Source organism: Anolis sagrei, chromosome 4 (genome assembly GCF_037176765.1).
Source record: "Anolis sagrei isolate rAnoSag1 chromosome 4, rAnoSag1.mat, whole genome shotgun sequence".
NCBI classification, from domain to species: Eukaryota; Metazoa; Chordata; class Lepidosauria; order Squamata; family Dactyloidae; genus Anolis; species Anolis sagrei.
In genome coordinates, this window is record NC_090024.1 from 168,375,420 (window position 1) to 168,393,026 (window position 17,607).

Here is a 17,607-nt window from a genome sequence, read left to right on the forward strand (position 1 = left end):
ATGTCTGGAATTTTAAACGAGAATTAGTGAATCAGATCATTTTTAACCACCTATCTTTTTACTTGAGTAGCAGCAGGATTTTATTCATGGTTATTTGGAAATAAGTCCATCTAGATTCAATGGAATTTACTACCTATAGCTATATGGTATTATCATGAGGTCAACAGGTAGATTATTAAGCGAAAAACTTTACAATTGTTATTCCCACTTTTCTGGAATATTTAGCTCCTTTAACTCCACCCACTTACTTAAAGTAAACATACTGAGCCTTGGGTATCCACTTTAATATCCATGGACTTGAATATCCATGGAGAGTCCTGGAACCAATTCCAGGACCTTCCAGGGATGCTCAAATCCATTGATGTTCAAGTTCCGTTATGTACAATGATATGCCTCAAATAAAAAAACCCAAATCAATGCTTGCTTTAGGAATTTTATGAAGTATTTTAAAGCCATGTATGGTTGAATCCATGGATGCATTTTCCATGGACTGTATTTTCATTCATCAATCCATGAAGAAACCTTTGAACGAATCCTTCTGCCCCACCCAAATAAGGAGTGCTTCATTCTGTTGCATTATGGGTAATGGGAGCTCATAGAGCTACTTTATGTTTAGGACAATTGGCATTCCCATTTTTAGATGGTTAAAAAAACTTTTCTTGCGAAAAAGGATACAACTGTGATATTTTGGTGTGGTACACAAATACTTTGTGTAATAATATGAGCTTTTTAAAAATGTGCTTCACAACTGAAAAACTTTACATAATAATAATAATTCTTATTAGCAAGACTTTCACATTAGCTTCTTGAAAAAAACTCTATTTCTTCTACATCTGTACTTCAACAGCAGTCTTTATAGGTAGGATCTACATTTTATACAATACTCATTGTACTGAAGGATTTTGTTTCATCACACCCAAGGGGCAAATGGGAACCTTATTATTCTTTCTTCTTACATGATTCTCATTATTGTATGTAGAAATAATTATATTTGTAAATGAGACTTTTACATTCTTTCAATGTGATGCCTGCATTGCACATGCATGCATATGTTTCTTTAAAGCAAAAATATGCGATGTTGTGTGCATGTATGTTATTCATTATGAAGTCAACATGTTTACATTTTAGATGTGTGACATATCATTATGTGTTATATGTTTGGACATCTAACTTTGTGAATAGTTCTTTTCTGAATCCAAAATAGTTCTATTTTGAAACCAAAAAGAAAATGATAAAGAAAATGATGTTATCTGCATAGTGCTTTTGATGAATACCTATCCGTCACTTCACTCCATTTCATTAAAAGTACCTATTATTTTTTAGGCTTCTTGAGGATTTCAAAGACTTCTGCATAAAATATAAAGTAAAATGATTGACCAACCATCAGTATCTAGCCAGTATCAGTTTGGATTTCTTCCTTCCTAGTCAGCACTTGTGATTATTAATTAAAGAGTATTAAGCCTATATTGGTGCTGTCTTTTATTAAAATGTTTCAAAAATTGGGAAAGTTGAGTCATAATCCATGAAAAGCAAGCAATGACTAACTAATGGTGTGCATTCAATGGCAATTGGCTGAAGGTTTCCAGCTACAGGCTGCCTTTGAATAAAGGTTCAAATCTTCCTTGGTTATCTATGCCTGTTTGCCAGTTGACATGTTCTTGTATAAGTCTATATTGGCCAATACGTTTCTCAGGTATTTCTTTGTTTTCTGTTCAGTTGAATACCCATGGGCTTTTGAAGTACAAGATTATTGCCACTGAGCCTGTCCTTAAATTAGCCATGAAAAATGTATCAAACATCACAGTGATTACTTGGGAAGACTATAGTTTTGAGCTTACCAGAAGGAGCATGAAATCACTTTATTCTGGACAGTACAGTAGTCTGATGCAAAGAAAAGAATCAATGTGCAATAACTGTGTTTTCGATCCAGAACAATTAGGATGCAGTTAACTTTACCATTTTTCTTTATGATGTGGGTGGCAGTGGGTTTTCCCCCCTGCCAACCAACTACATCTTTTCTAAGTGAGCTGTTACTAATAGCCTTGAAAGAAGATTAAATGTAACATGTTAAATATTACAATTATTGTGGAAAACAAAATTATTTAGTGAACATAATGGGGAGCAAATCAAGCATTTAACATGATCCAGGAAATGCTACTCTAAACAATTGCATTTGTTTTATGCAATTTTTCCTCCTTTGATTGCTGACAGATGCCGTTCTGGAAACAAACATCTAAACAGTTTTTCTTCAATCACAGAGGAGGGGAAAAGGAAATAATAAACCCCAAACACTAGAAAATGACTACATGTTTTGAATTTAACTCTTGTCAATCACTATTCTGCAAAACATGACATGTGAATGGCATCCATGCAAGATAATACTATTATAATCCTAATAAACCAGAGAGACCCATTACCTCAACTTATTTATTTTTATTTAAGCAGGGAAAAAACTTCAGAAGTGAGATTTTGTGAGTCATAGTCAGTGAACTCAAAATGATGTGAGTGAAGCCAGTATGCCCAGAAAGTTTTGGTTCCTTTTATTCTGATTATTTTAGAGTTATATATATGCGAATCAGACCACATGTTTACACTAATAGAGGCAGGATGGAAATTAATATGCATTCATCAAAATGAATAAAAATAATTATTGTGAGAGGTAACAACATCTATAAGGCACAGGCCCGTAGCCAGGATTTTGATTTTGGGGGGGGGGGGGGGGGCTGAGTTTGAATTGGGGGGGGGGGCTGAGTCTGAGTGAAAGAGGGTCTACCCTATAATCCTTACATATCACCTGTCACATCAGCACTTTTAATTCTGTACCCTTCACTCTGGCCCGGCCCAGTTTTATTGTGTTTTGGTGTATTATTTATTGCTTGTTGTTTTGTTGTTTAATATTGCTTTAATTGTTTTTAATTTGCTTTAGGTTTGTATTGTTATGTTGTGTTTGAGGCCTTGGCCTTTGTAAGCCGCATCGAGTCCTTCAGGAGATGCTAGCGGGGTACAAATAAAGATAATAATAATAATAATAATAATAATAATAGCAAACCTTTTGTATCATTACCCCAATACCCCCATGCATATGAGATATATTGAGCATAGTGATCAGATCATGATATGAATAAACATAACAGATGGCTCAGAAGCTCCAACTAGTCCAACGCTCGGCAGCCATGATTTTAACAGGAGCGGAGCGCAGGGAGCATACAACCCCCCTGCTGCGCCAACTCCACTGGCTACCGATTTGCTACCGGGCTCAATTCAAAGTGCTGGCGTTGGCCTTTAAAGCCCTAAACGGTTCCGGCCCAAGTTACCTATCTGACCGCATCTCTGCCTATGAACCCAACAGGGCTTTGAGATCTTCCGGGGAGGCCCTACTCTCGATCACGCCTGCTTCTCAAGCACGGTTGACGGGGACGAGAGATAGGGCCTTCTTGGTGGTGGCCCCTTGGCTGTGGAACGCCCTTCCCATGGACATTAGGCTAGCACCATCTCTAATGGTATTCCGTAAAAAAGTTAAGACCTGGTTGTTTGAGCAGGCATTTGAATAACTAGTGCAATATTTTGTAATGAACATAGGAATGAAAATGGTTGACGAGTCTGGATTATGTTTTTGTGGATGAGATGATAGTGATTAGTTATTGTAATAAGTGTTTATTAATTGTGTGCTGCGTGGGATTGTTAACTGTTTTATATCTGACATTGAATTTCTGCTGTTTTTGTTGGTTGTGAACCGCTGTGAGTCGCCTTCGGGCTGAGAACAGCGGTATATAAGTAAAGTAAAGTAAAGTAAATAAATAAATAAATAAATTTAAATAATGTACCAGTAAGGCCTTTTCGCAGAACATCATGAGAATTTTTTTTGGGGGGGGGGGCTGAAGCCCCCAAAGCGCCCCCCCCCCGGCTACATGCCTGATAAGGCACAACATATTCAATATGGAAAAACAGTAGTGCATTTAATTCAGTTCTTGTTTTACCACACCTTAACAGAAAACCAAAAGACATCTTCTGTGATGAGCAAATTGGTTTCCTTACATTTACCATTGGCTCAAAATGTACATTTTTACTGCCCTTTTCCTGTTCTTTAAAATTCTGTTCTGTGGAATGATTTAGCTTGTAAGCCAGGTGGTTGGAGAGTGTGTCATTGATATATCCTAGGGCGGTTCCAGACAGCAGTCTAACCCAGGAACAACCACGTTTTAAAAATGCAAATGTTCCTGGGTTCTAGTTCACACATGAACCAGAAAGCATGTGCTTTCTGGGGCAGCTATTCAGATGCCCTCCCAGAACCTTCCAGGAGGACAGGGAGACAGCCCCCACCCCTCCCCCAAACTCCTTAAAAAACCCGGGGGGGGGGGGAAGAGTAAAATAACTTACCCAGCCACCATGAAACTGCTGCCAGTTTCATGGTGGCTGCCAGTTTCATGGTGGCCAGAACTCTCCTGCTGTGTACAAATGATGTCACAGGAATAAAGGAGAGGGGGCAGGAGGAAAATCTATCCTGGCCCCCTTTTCCTGGTGTATCATTTATATGTGAAAGGAGAGCTCTGGCAGCAGTTTCATGGTGGCTGGGTAAGTAATTTTATTCCCCCCGCCCATTATAAAGGGTTTTGGGGAGGGAGTGAGAGCCCTCTGACTTTTCCAGGGTAATTCAGTCCAGAAAACACAAGAAGCCAGAACTTCTGAGAGCGCCATCCAGACAGGGGCCATATTGGGTTCGACCCGTGCCTTTCAAGAAGGTGCGAATCTAAACCACTATTAAATTACCTCAGCACAGGGTTTTCCTGCTTTGTGCTGAATACAATTGCATTACTTGAGGTGCCGCCTGGACACCCCAGGTAAATATCTAGGAGGGCATACGTTTTGTGCCCTGTCTGGATGGGCTCCCAAACAAAAAATAAAACTGTTATCATCTATCCCTTGCCTAACTGAGCTCAATGGGACTTACCTCTGAGTAAACATGTATAACATCCCACTGTTACATTAACATCTGTTAAACAAGTATGCAGCATGAGCGGTAATAGTTGCAGTAGAAAATTAAGCCATCAGTGCATAGGAACAGATACATGAACTATACATTGAGGGCTTGCCCTAACATTGGGTTTCAGTTCTATGTATTTTATTACAATAACTTCAAAATGTTTGAGACCAAAACAAATAAAAATAGCTTCATAGCAAACAGAAGGGCTTTGCAAGCCAAAACCTTCAAGTCCAGCATGTTGTTTGTTTACTATAAGCAGGACAGTGGAACAATACACTTCTATACACTTCTAAAGTTAAAGGCACACTGCCTTTGGAGGCAGAATACTGAAATCCTGACTTATAGCCACCCACTTTTCATTATGATTTCCCACCTACATAGGCCTAAACATGTGCACTGAAGCACATATTTAGCCTGACACAGTGCATTAAAATAACTCACCTGAAAGTCTGAAATTGGTGATAAAATGCACTGCAGTTGTAATGACTCTGTATAGTCATTATAGAGCAGGTATTAGGGAGCAACAAGTGCAGCGCTCATAGAAACAACATCACTGCTGGATGCAGGAATTGAATATAGTGCTCTCAGGAAGATAAACACTTTTCCTCTTTTTGTTTTTCCCCTGCCAGGATTCCCATCACTGATTCTCATTGAATGGGCTACTTCTGTTCAGCATATTTCTCCCAACTGAGGAAAAAAAAATAGTTCTATATATTGAATCAATTTCATATGAGAAAGTCTTTGTGGATGCCATGGGTACTTCTTCCTGGTTCCTGGGATGCCTGTGGAGACTCTCGGGAGTGGAACTGGATTTCTTTAATCCACATTGGCCGACTGGTCTGAAATACTCATGGCCGACTGGTCTGAAATACATTGGGGATGCCACATGGCCTTGCCTGCTCTGGCGCCAGTCTACAAACATACACTCCTTCACCAGTTCATGTTCTTTGGCACATCCACTATTAATCCTGATGCAACCTTGCAACCTTGAAAAATAAATTAATATGAAAGAGTATGGATGCCTCTACAATGTAGAATTAATACAGTTTTACAGTTTTACACTACTTTAACTGCCACTGCTCACTGTTATAGGTGTCATAACATTGAAAAATTGGAAGTAAGCTATGGAGAACTGAATATCTATCTATCTATCTATCTATCTATATATAAACAGGAAGAAGGGTACTGCTCCACTAAGTTATAATATGTAACAGTGAAGCATATCAAATCTATTAGACACATAAAAATGCATGTAACTTCTAGTGCTGGGTAACAACAGAAAAATTTGTTTCTAAACTCGTTTCGTTTTTAGGGGGTCCATTGCATTTCATTTTTTAAAAGAATTCCGAATTTTTCTTTAAAAAAATTCGTTATTTACGAAATTTTGTAAATTTCGAATTGATTCATTAATGGCAGACGCGATTGCGCAATACGCTAAAAAAACCTCCAAATGGGACAGGGGGAACTTCTGAAGCTTCCCTCTCCCTCTGTTGTTGACTGTTGGTGTGATAATTTATTTTTTTTTATCACTGATAAAACAAACAACAACTATAAAACTTGCACCAGACATACGGAAATAATAACGAAACGATTTTGAAACGATTTCGAAACGATTTTGAAACGATTTCGAAACAATTACGAAACAATTACGAAATAAATTGAAAAATTCGTTTTGATTTTTAGTTGCTCCTGCATGGCTCAATATCGGATCGTAAGCTAATTTAAATACGAATCCATAACGAATTACGAAATTAACGAACGAAACCGCCCAGCCCTAGTAACTTCCTTTATCCCTTTATTACAGCAAGTAAAGTTGAAATGTATACCTTAACATTGTATTTGTTATACTTGCTGTGGATTGATACACAAATGTTTTCTAAATTAAAATCCAATATCTTTCCTCACTCAACTTATGGTTTGGTTTGAAGTAAAATGTAGACAACCAAAAATACATTTACATACCTGAAATTCTCCATGTATTGGCAGAAGTATACAAATTTGTAATATAAAAGAAAAGTCACTTTTACATAGTCCATATGACACAGCAAACATGTAGCAAGAAGTTCTGGCATACTTTTGCTTTAGTTTGCAAGAAGTTCTGGCATATTTTGCTGTAGTTACCTCCTGTTTGCTTGGATTGTTGACTTTTGTAAATTGGTTCTTACATAGATCTTGCTCCTGAAAGGCATGTAACTTCCTCTTCCTCTTTTTTAATGTTCTCTTTGTTGATAAAGAATAGTGACCAACACTGGAAATAGCAGCCATGAAAAACTCTAAGAGTAGGGTCCCTTCCACACAGCTGAACAAAATCCCACATTATCTGCTTTGAACTGGAATATATGTCAGTGTGGACTCAGATAAAACAGTTCAAAACAGATATTGTGGGATTTTCTACCTTGATATTCTGAGTTATATGCAGAGGTGGCCCTAGGTAATTTTCAACGGTAAGCAAACAGTATTTTGGCACCCCCCCAATCAATCAATCAATCAATCAATCAATCAATCAATCAGTGATATATATTTTCTGTTAGTTGTGGGAGTTCTGTGTGCCATATTTGGTTCAATTTCATCATTGGTGGAGTTCAGAATGCTCTTTCATTGTAGGTGAACTATACATCCAAGTAACTACAACTCGCATATGTCAAGGTCTATTTTCCCCCAAGAGTGCCTCAAGAGTGCCCCTGGGCAAAATCAACTATACTGCAAATGCTTACTTTGCGTAATGGGTTGAGCCGCCCCTGGTTATATGACTGTGTGGAAAAGGGCCTTTAAGATTGCCTTGGGTGTCAGCTGTATCCTCTCAATATTATTTGTGGAATGGAATCACCATCTTTCATTATTAGATATGTTGATTACACTGATCCTTCACTGACTCTTAAATAGGTTCTCCAGTTATTTTTTTCTCTGAAATTACTATATGCTTTGAATACATATACATTCAAGTCTTATTTCATTTTTTGGTAGCAAGTTGAACAGTACCTGTATCTGGTTATCTTGCATTATTTATGAACTTCTCTAAGCTGGTTACTACCTAGTCTGCCATTTTGAATTCTGAAAATGTTAGAAATGCTTTCATATCTAATTTTGAGCTCCTTAGGGCTTTAAAAATATGTACCAAATGTTTGTATTGTTATCACAAACGTTTTTTTTTATTTTTCTAAGTTTTTATACTACAAGTAATATTTGTTACTTAGGGTCCATACTCTAAAGCTGGATCTACACTAACATATAATGCAGTTTCAGACACAATAAATAAAAAATAACTGCAGCAAACTGGATTATATGAGTCAACACTGCCATATAATCCAATTCAATACAGTTAATCTGCATTCTGAAACTGAATTATATGGCACTATAGATCCAGCCCTAGTGAGAGGGAAGAATCTGTTTTGTCTTAAATTACAGCTTTCTCCATGGCACACAGCATAGTTGCTGCCACCTACTGTGCTTCTATGGGCAGTGCTCCCAAGCAAGAGAGTTTTCAGTACTTAACACCACTGTAAATAAAGCAGAACAGAACATTCATTTGTGTGTCCTTGTTCAGTTAGAAGCTGTGAAACAATAGGAAAGGATAGGACTTTAGTGAATATGAAAATGAGGAAAGAGTTAAGAAAATTTGAAAGGTCTGTACTTCCATGTAAGATAGTAATAAAGTGCTGCATTGTTTATCTGCTTTTATCAGCATCAGGTACATAGACATTAAATGAATAAAACATCTCCTATGTTTCATAAAACATATATCAAGGAAGCATGGGTGGTCATCTTATGATTCTCCAGATGTCCTCCTTTGGCTTTGGCAACTAGGGCTGATGAGTGATGCAGTTCAACAATATCTGTAGGTCACAAGTATCTCACACCTATGTTATGCAATGAAAACAAAGATCACAAAATGTAGACTGTGGTATCCACATGATGTAGAGGAAAGATGATGTGTGACTTCACTTCTATAGCAGTATGGAATTCAACAAGTTACCCTCTATGGGGTTATAGCAGGCATAGGCAAACTTTGGCCCTCCAGGTGTTTTGTTCTTTAACTCCCACAGTTCCTAACCACTGGTAAACTGGCTTGGATTTCTTGGAATTGACGTCCAGGACACCTGGAGGGCTAAAATTTGCCCAAGGCTAGGATATAATAATTCGAAAATGCTTGCCTATTTTTTTCCACTTTTTATGTGGATATTAAAGGAGGAAGATATATCACCTTCTAGATCTTGTAGGATTGCAATTTCCATCAGCCCAAAGCTATTGGTGAAGGACTATAGCTCCAATTCATTAATTACAACTAGCTGGGAGCCATTAAGATATGACCGCTGACATATTGCCCACCTCTGCTACATAGGAAAGGGCTGAACTTGTTTAAAAGACCACTGATCACTACACAAACTGGGTGTAAAGTCTTGAAGAATAAATTAAGAGTGCTGAAATGTAAGAAGAAAAGAAGTGATTAACTTTTTTTCAAATTGAGAGAATATGAATGATGAAAAACGGATTGTATTTGGAGGGGGATACCAAGGAGCAGCAGCCATTGCAGCTCCCTCCAAGTAGCAGCCATCTTACCAGTAGGATATTTAAGTTTTAATAAAAACCTGACATGCGTGTTTTCTTTTACCGATGAGGGCCCAAAGTGATAGGAAAAGTTCCACCTGCTTAATCTTTGTGTGTCAGGTTGCAATTAAATTTTGGGCATTGTGCCAGTATTGGGAAGGGAGAACAGAATGGCTAACTCTGCCTACAAGCTACAGCAAACACATTTTTTTCTGTGTCACATGATTTCCTTTTGCTTAAAATGCTTTCTAAAAGAAACTCAAATACTTACTGGCTTTAGGAGACCAAAGAATTGCTTACATTGGTATAGTAGCCATTACTTTAATGCAAGGGGGGATTAAATTACTGCCTCTCTAATTAAGTAACCTGTTCTTAATATTTATTTCTATTCTTTCTTTTCTGCCCCCCCCCCCCAACACTCCAGCTCAGTAGGGTCCCAATTCACCAAAATACATATGCAATTACCTCTAAGCAAATGCTTGATTATAATGGTGTTTTAGGAAGGACTTTCAGTTACCAAAAAGTATAAATGACAGCCAACTCAATTACAAGCAAAGTGCTACTTCTGATGCCTTAGGGCCTAGTCTTTTGCAGGCATAATGCGAGTAGCTCTCCTTTCATCAGTTTGAATACTGAGTATTGCATACATTAAATCAACTATGTGACATATGCTAGTAAACTCAAACCCTAAATAAATTTTGCATAGAAAGAATCAAGCTTAAAATGCATAAAGCTTCAGCACAGCCTTGAGTTGGAGTTTTGTTCAAAATTCAAATAGGTCAGTATGCATATTGAGCCATATTGAACAAATGTACATTTCAAGGAATGCTAATGTAGTGATAGGTTAATCTTCATCTGCTGAACTTCGGCCTATCTGCTAATGATACAGGAGCTCTGCCAGATAAAAATGCCACAGCCAAACCAACTGTATTAGGAACATTTCTGCAGTAAATAAATGCCACATTCTATGACATTAATGTTCTTAGTTCACAAAATACATGGAATTTGTCTAAGATCAGGTGCCCAGATTGCAAAAGGATCCTATACATGCAATAGTTTTATAGGAGAATTTTCATGATAAACTAGACCTGCCAAAGTTCCAATCTTGCCCAGCTATTAAAGGTAAAGGAGCCTTTTGTCATTTGACCACCATGTTCTCAGTAAAGTATGTGCCTGAGGGCACTTCCAGACAGGGTTTAAACCTGTTTCAGATCGGGTTAAAGAAACTCACTCCGAAGCGGGTTGTAGTCCCCATGCTCTGCCCAAAACAATCAGGCTTTCCTGGTTGGTGTTGCCATGCCAGCGTGGTAACTTCTGCGCTGGCATGGTGCCACCAACCCACCCCCCAAGCCCTTAAAATAGGAAGAAGGTTACTGGGTGCCATGAGCCTTCTCCAGCAGGCTTCCTGGTGTGTAGAAATGACATGTCGGGGAGGGGGGGGAGGAGTGACCCCCCTGCCTCCTGGCACATCATTTCTACACACCAGGAGGTCTGCAGGGAGGCCTCATGACATCTGGTAACTTTCTTCTTATTTCAAAGGCTTTTTCAGGGGGGTTGGGGAGGGGGTTGGTGCCCTCTTCACTTCTCTGGGCTCATGGAGCCCGAAGAAGCAAATTGGGCTGTGGGGACAGGCTCCTGGGACTGCTTCTGCAGTCCCAGGAGTCTGTCCCCACAGGGCCCATACCCCATTAGACCGGGGCCTTTCAGGAAGACCTGGGTCTAATGGGTTGTCTAATTAATTCAGGACAAATAAGAGGTTTCCTGCTCTGTCCCAAATTAATCTTCTATTACCTGAGACATTGTTTGAACACTGCAGGTAAAAGTCTGACGGCCCACATTTTGGGCCCTGTCCGGAAGGACCCTGAAAGAAATATTTAAGAACACTGAATAATACTAAATCATATGTCCACTTGGCCACAGATGACACAATGAAATAATGTACAGTAGAGTATTGCTTACCCAACATAAATGGGTCAACAGATGTTGGATAATAAATGTTGGATAATAAGGAGGGATCAAGAAAAAGCCCATTAAATGTCAAATTACGTTATGATTTTACAAATTAAGCACCAAAACATCATGTTTTACAATCAGTCAATAGAAAAAGCAGTTCAATACACAGTAACGTTATGTAGTAATTTACAAATTTAGCACCAAAACATTGCAATGTATTGAAATGGATGCAATGTGAATCCAGGCAAGAGGCAAACTGCATTGGATAATACAGTACGTTGAGTGAGTGAAGGTTGGATAAGCGAGACTCTACTGTATAAGCAATTGGAAAGGAGTGTGGACTTCCTGAATTCCTGCATGATCTTGGCTAGGACACATGCGTATATCCACTCTGAAACTTTTCTGAATTCAGTGCACATTTAAACTCCCTATTATTTATTTATTTAAGATCTTGCCTTTCTCCTGATATGGAACCAAAAAGCAGAAATGTGTACATTGGAGGAGGGTGTATACAAAAATGACTCATTTTAGGAGGAACTACCTGCAAAAAAAAGTCTGTTTGAAAAAATTGTGTACACAAGGGTATTTTCTTCACTGGAAAAGAAGGAAAGTAAGCTCTATTTGCACTGCTGCTGGAAAACCGATTCTATCTTTGAGGGAGTTTCTTTTGAATATAATTCATTTTGTTTAATATTGATGTCTTTAGGTTTATTTTTATATATTGTATTTATCTTTTCATGTTGGTATTGTTAGTAAACTAATATATCAGAATACTTATACCAGAGACTGGCAGGTACAGTGTAGATCTGATTTGTGCCCAAATCATCATGTAAATTGCCAGTCACCTCATTCTTACCAAAGTTTTAGCACATTTCTGAAGAAGCATATGCAGACTTTTCTGTGTACAAATTTCACAAATTATCTTGACCCAAACTAGACTTTTGTCTTTTAATATGGAATTTTGAAAGGGAAAATCATCAAATGGTTTGCATGTGTCTTTTGGAGCATTGCTTCTGTGCACAGGACCAGCCAGCCGGTAGATGTGTTGCTAGCAGAGTGCCAAACCAGATCTTCTGGGTTTTATGGGAGTTCTTCTGGGGCCCTTCCACACTACATGGTTATAGTGCTATGATTCTATGTTCATGGCAACATGCTATGGATTTTTGGAATTTGGATTGTAGGGAGGGATATTTAGAATTCTCAAATGAAGACTTTTACCACTTCACCAATCTATGTACTCCAAGATTTCATGGGGTGGAGCAATTACACTGATCAGCATCTGGATGGTTCATGTACAACATGTACCAGCTGTGAGAAGAGCTACCACAAAACAAAGAGTGGATTAATTGCCTTCACACAAATGAAATCACCAATAGTCCTGGCAGAGTTTACCTCCACAAATTGCAAAGACTTCAGAAGAAATGAAGGAATTGCTTCTTCTTTAGCTCCCTGATAGTTCAGATGAGTCAACTTACCTTTTGTTACTAAATAATGTCAACATCATCAAGAACAGCAACAAAACCAGTTGAATATTCAAGTATTTCTACTTACAACTCCCATCAGCCTTAGCCAGCATAGTCAATGGTGAGAGAATATGCGAATTGCAGTGAAAGAAATCTGAAGGATGCAGTTTCCTATGCTTCACCAACATTGAATCTCACCCTCCATACATACACTGCTCTGACTTGTTTATACTAGTAGCTCCCAGCATATGATTCCATCCTTTGGTCATTACCTAAGTGTTCATGGGATCCAGCTACAGGGAAGCAGAAACTATGCCATTCTGAGAGTGCATGAACTGGGCATGGGATCAAGGCTTCATCATAGGCGAGGCTTGAATTCCAGAAAGAACAGCCAAGCTGAGGCAACTCGCCAATAAGAGCTAGCAAGTTGTGGTCTGAAAGCTTGGCCAAAGCAAGCATAGAACATGCCCTTAGTCAAAACAAATAATTCTATATGGGGTAGAATTGACTTTCACAAAATGAAGAGATACCAAGGTTTCAATCCTATACAAAAGTATCTCTGTGTCTGTGCTTTTGAATGCAATGGGTTTCAGATCTAGGTATACAATATAAGACTGCACTGTAAATTTACAAAAATGTTTCCATTAATTATCATTTTCCATTCAGTTTTCTTCCTGGGTTGAAATACTAGTAGGTGTTGACATTGCCAGACATAGGCATGGCCACGGGTTATGGTAGAAGTTCCAATTCATCATTTCCTTTCCCTGACCATAATATTTATTTTTCTCAGAAGTTCGGGGGGCAATTGGAGAGTTCCCGCATTTTGCATTGCCCCATGCTAGTTCCCCAAAGCCCCTTCTCAGCTTCAAAACTCTGTAAGTGCAGCTTCATAACTTCATACGAGGAGCGCTTAAGAAAACTAAAAGGTTAATATATTCTAACTAGATGTTGGGGATAGAATGTCATATCTGTCAAACCACATTAGAGTGTGCTGCTCAATGAAAAAGATTTGATTTCTTCTGCCACTGTCCTACTATGTTCAAGTCACACAGTGCCAGCAGCAACCAGCCAGCAACCGTGGGCTGGCACTGAGTGGACCCGAGTGGGAAGCCAGCCGCAAGGACCATCTGTTTCCGATTTCTAACTGAGCCAAGATGTGCAGTGAAGTGCATGCCATTCGCAGAGCCAGCCTTTGCCATGCTCAAGTTATTAGGGTTACAAGTGAAATTATCTTTTCCAAACAGCAGGGGAGCCATAATCCTTATGGAAAGAGACTTAAAAGATTCAGATCTCTTTTTCCTAAAGTTGCTGGGAGAGGCAGCTAGCTTGCATCTTTAATTACAATTTTCAAGGGTTTTATAATACAAAGTATATGTTTTATTAAGCAGCATAACCTTTGAGGCAAGGAAGGTAGATGTTAGCTTGTCTGGCTTAATTGAAGAAATCAAGAATGTTTTGTATTGGCTCTTATGTTTTCCAAAGGAAAAGATGATGGAACTCCTATACATTCATGGCTCAAAAAAGTATTACAAAAGGTGTGATGGTGAATCTTAAAATCCATGAAATTAATGTTAATGTTTGGTTTTTTTTAAAAAAAACTTTGGATATAAAGATATACAAAGAGAGCATGTTTTATTTAATGTTTTCTGACATATGACCTTTGTGAAATAAAAATATTTTTAAGAATTAAAAAAATGAAAATGGTAAAAAGAAATGGCAATATTCATTGAAAAAGCTTTTCCCAAATTCAAAAACATGTATATATTCCTACTGTTTCATTTTTGTGATTTTACTCCCAGTATGATTAACGATGTAGTAACTGTCATTGTGTTAGATAAATACTGTCAAAGTCATGTAACAGTTGCTCTCTTATTGGACAGGAGTGGGCAGCCACAGAAATAGTATTGTGTTGTGGGCTGGCCAATTATGGATCAGTTTACTCACAGACTACAGCTTCTTTCTTTGAATTAATAGTGCCATGTTCCAGCAAAGTTAGTTTGTGATTGGCCAAGAAGTGAATGGCACAATGCCAAAGCTTATTATTGTGGCACAGAATATCTTAGATTCAAGAAGATGCCATGCTATAAATATAATATTGTATGGCCAATATAGCAGCGTGTCATAGGAAATACGTTACTGCAAACATTTTCTAAATAATTCACAGTAATGTGTCACAAATGTAATCACACCTTTGTAAATGTTTTCCAATTATCTAACGTTTATGAAAATGTTTAGGACATCAAACGTTCAACAATTAGCAAACAGCTTTCCTCTGTAGTTATAAATTTTAGACTCATGCTATGTTTCTATAAAAATTACTATTAGTCCAATAACTCACTGAGTCTAGAAAAATGTGCTTTCATTTTACATCTGGTCTCTTAGTGTATCACTTAGTGCTATAAAATAGTAACTGTAACCTGACACTTTCAGGCCTCACCTGGAATACTATGTCCAGATCTGGGTACCACAATTCAGGGAGGATATCAACAAACTGGAACATGCCAAGAGGAAGATGACCAAAATGGTTAAAGGTCTGGAAACTATGTCCTATAAGAAGTGGCTTAGGAAACTGGATATGTTTAGCCTGGAGAAGAGAAGGTTAAGAGATGACACGATAACCTCCATGTTTAAATATCTGAAAGGACGTTATATTGAAGACAGTACACGCTTGTTTTCTGCTTCTACAAATACTAGTATGGAGCAATGGATTCATACTAGTATTCAGTCTAAACATTATGAAGAGCAGTCTACCGAAGGCTGTGGTGTGTGGGCAGCCTTGCAAATCAGGTAAAAGCGGGTGCCTGGAAGTGGCGGCTCCTTTTCCTCTTTATTCCCTGGCAGCCTCCTCCATCCCTTCCCAAAGCTTTCCCAGCCCCAAGTGGAGCACCTGCTTGAGGCAAATATGGCTGGAAATAGAGAAAGAGAGAAAAGGAAAGGCTTCAGTAGACCTCTCCTCCAGAGAGGGCCCCAGCAGGAACTCACTTTTCCAGCAGCACTTTGCATGATGTGGCATTGAAGGAGCCTCTGTGATCCCTCCCAGGCCATGAGGGGAGTTGAGGTTTTTCTCTCGTTTCTTTCTCAGCCAATCAGAGGCCTGGTTGAATCCTTCCCTCTTGTGGCACAATGTCACAAGAGGAGACTTCAATTCCCAGAATGCCTTCTTGTGTTTTTTTTTTAAATGTTATAGTAAAACCAGAAAATTTCCCAAAAATCAGTGGATTGGTGAAGTGTTCTGAAACTTGGCTAGCTTGCAGTCGTAAATGTGACTTACAAGTGAGACAAGTTTCATCCTTGTAGACCTAAAAATGATGGAGAAAAGAGCCTCTTCAATCCATTGGCACCAATGGATTGAAGTTAATAGACCAAAAATGGCACCCCTTCCTGATTTTGGGAATTTCCCAGTAAATGGAATTGGGGGCACCTGAAAACAGGACCAAAAACAGCACATCTTTTTTTGCCAAGTCACAAGTTACTGTGTAAGAGATAAGATAATCTTTTAAAAAAAATAACAATGACACTGGGAAATAGTAAAAATATCTGTATAATCTGAAACCATGGCCTCATTACGATGGCAAGTCTTGCAGGTATCCCAACAAGGAAGGCAGGGATTCATGAAAGCATGAATAACTTCACTCAGCAGCTATTCATGAAAACACAAGTCAAAATGGTAACATCACCCAGAATTCATAGCAAACTGTGTAGCTCATCGAACAAGGGTAATATCCTGAGAGGGCCTTCATGATCTTATGATGGAACAGCTTGCCTAGATGCCTTGTGTACTACCATCATACCATTTGCTGTACTGACACAGGGAGAACAACCTGCAGAAAGTTCTGAGAAAAGGTACTAGGGGCACAACTAGGGGCACATCTTCAACTCCCAGAAATGTACTGATCAGTCACTGTGGAAAGGGTCTGGATCAGCTCTGTGGCAGCCAAAAACCACATGGAGCAGATTCAGGTTAACATGGGGCAAGGCTTCCTTGATGCGGTCTCGCTTTGCATTAACCAATGTTGGGGGATAGTCTGAATTCTGCCTCAGAATTTGAAGTATCTCCTGACTGTGGGTCAATCTACATAGCTTAGATAGTTGTGGAATAGAATTGGGCATAACAATTATCACTGCCGCCCCATGTTTCCTACACTTGGGCAGCCCAGGGACACAGCTGCATCCTCCAGCTGCACATGGGTCCTACCAACTAGCTATTGCCTACAACAGTAGTTCTTAACATGTGGGTCCTCAGATATTTTGCCTTCAACTCCCAGAAATCCTAACAGCTTGTAAACTGCCTGGGATTTCTGGGAGTTGTAGGCCAAAACACCTGGGGACCCTCAGGTTGAGAACCACTGGCTTACAGTGACCTTGGCCAGGGCAATGTGGCTATTTACTTCAAAATGTCTTGTTATAACTTCTAACAGCTGCTGTTATCCATTTTACCACATTTAAACTTCTTCTGACTAGGGACATCTCACACAGCAACTCCCCCTACCCCAGGGTTTTGTAAACATTTGTAATACAGAAAAGAAATTATGTACAATGAAGCTCATTAAATCACACAGGAGGGCTTCCTCAAAAGTTGCAGGATTAGAAGGGAAAGTCTAATACTCCCAAAGTGGTATCTCTCTTCCCAGATCAATGCCTCCTGTCTACCCAGGACCTCTGACA

General features: G+C 38.9%; 1 protein-coding gene across 4 annotated transcripts in view; it reads left to right on the forward strand.

The window, feature by feature from the left end:
• The window catches only part of LOC132773991 (FRAS1-related extracellular matrix protein 1-like), a 345,102-nt gene that overhangs the window by 4,270 nt on the left and 323,225 nt on the right, over positions 1–17,607 (forward strand). The window lies entirely within an intron of this gene.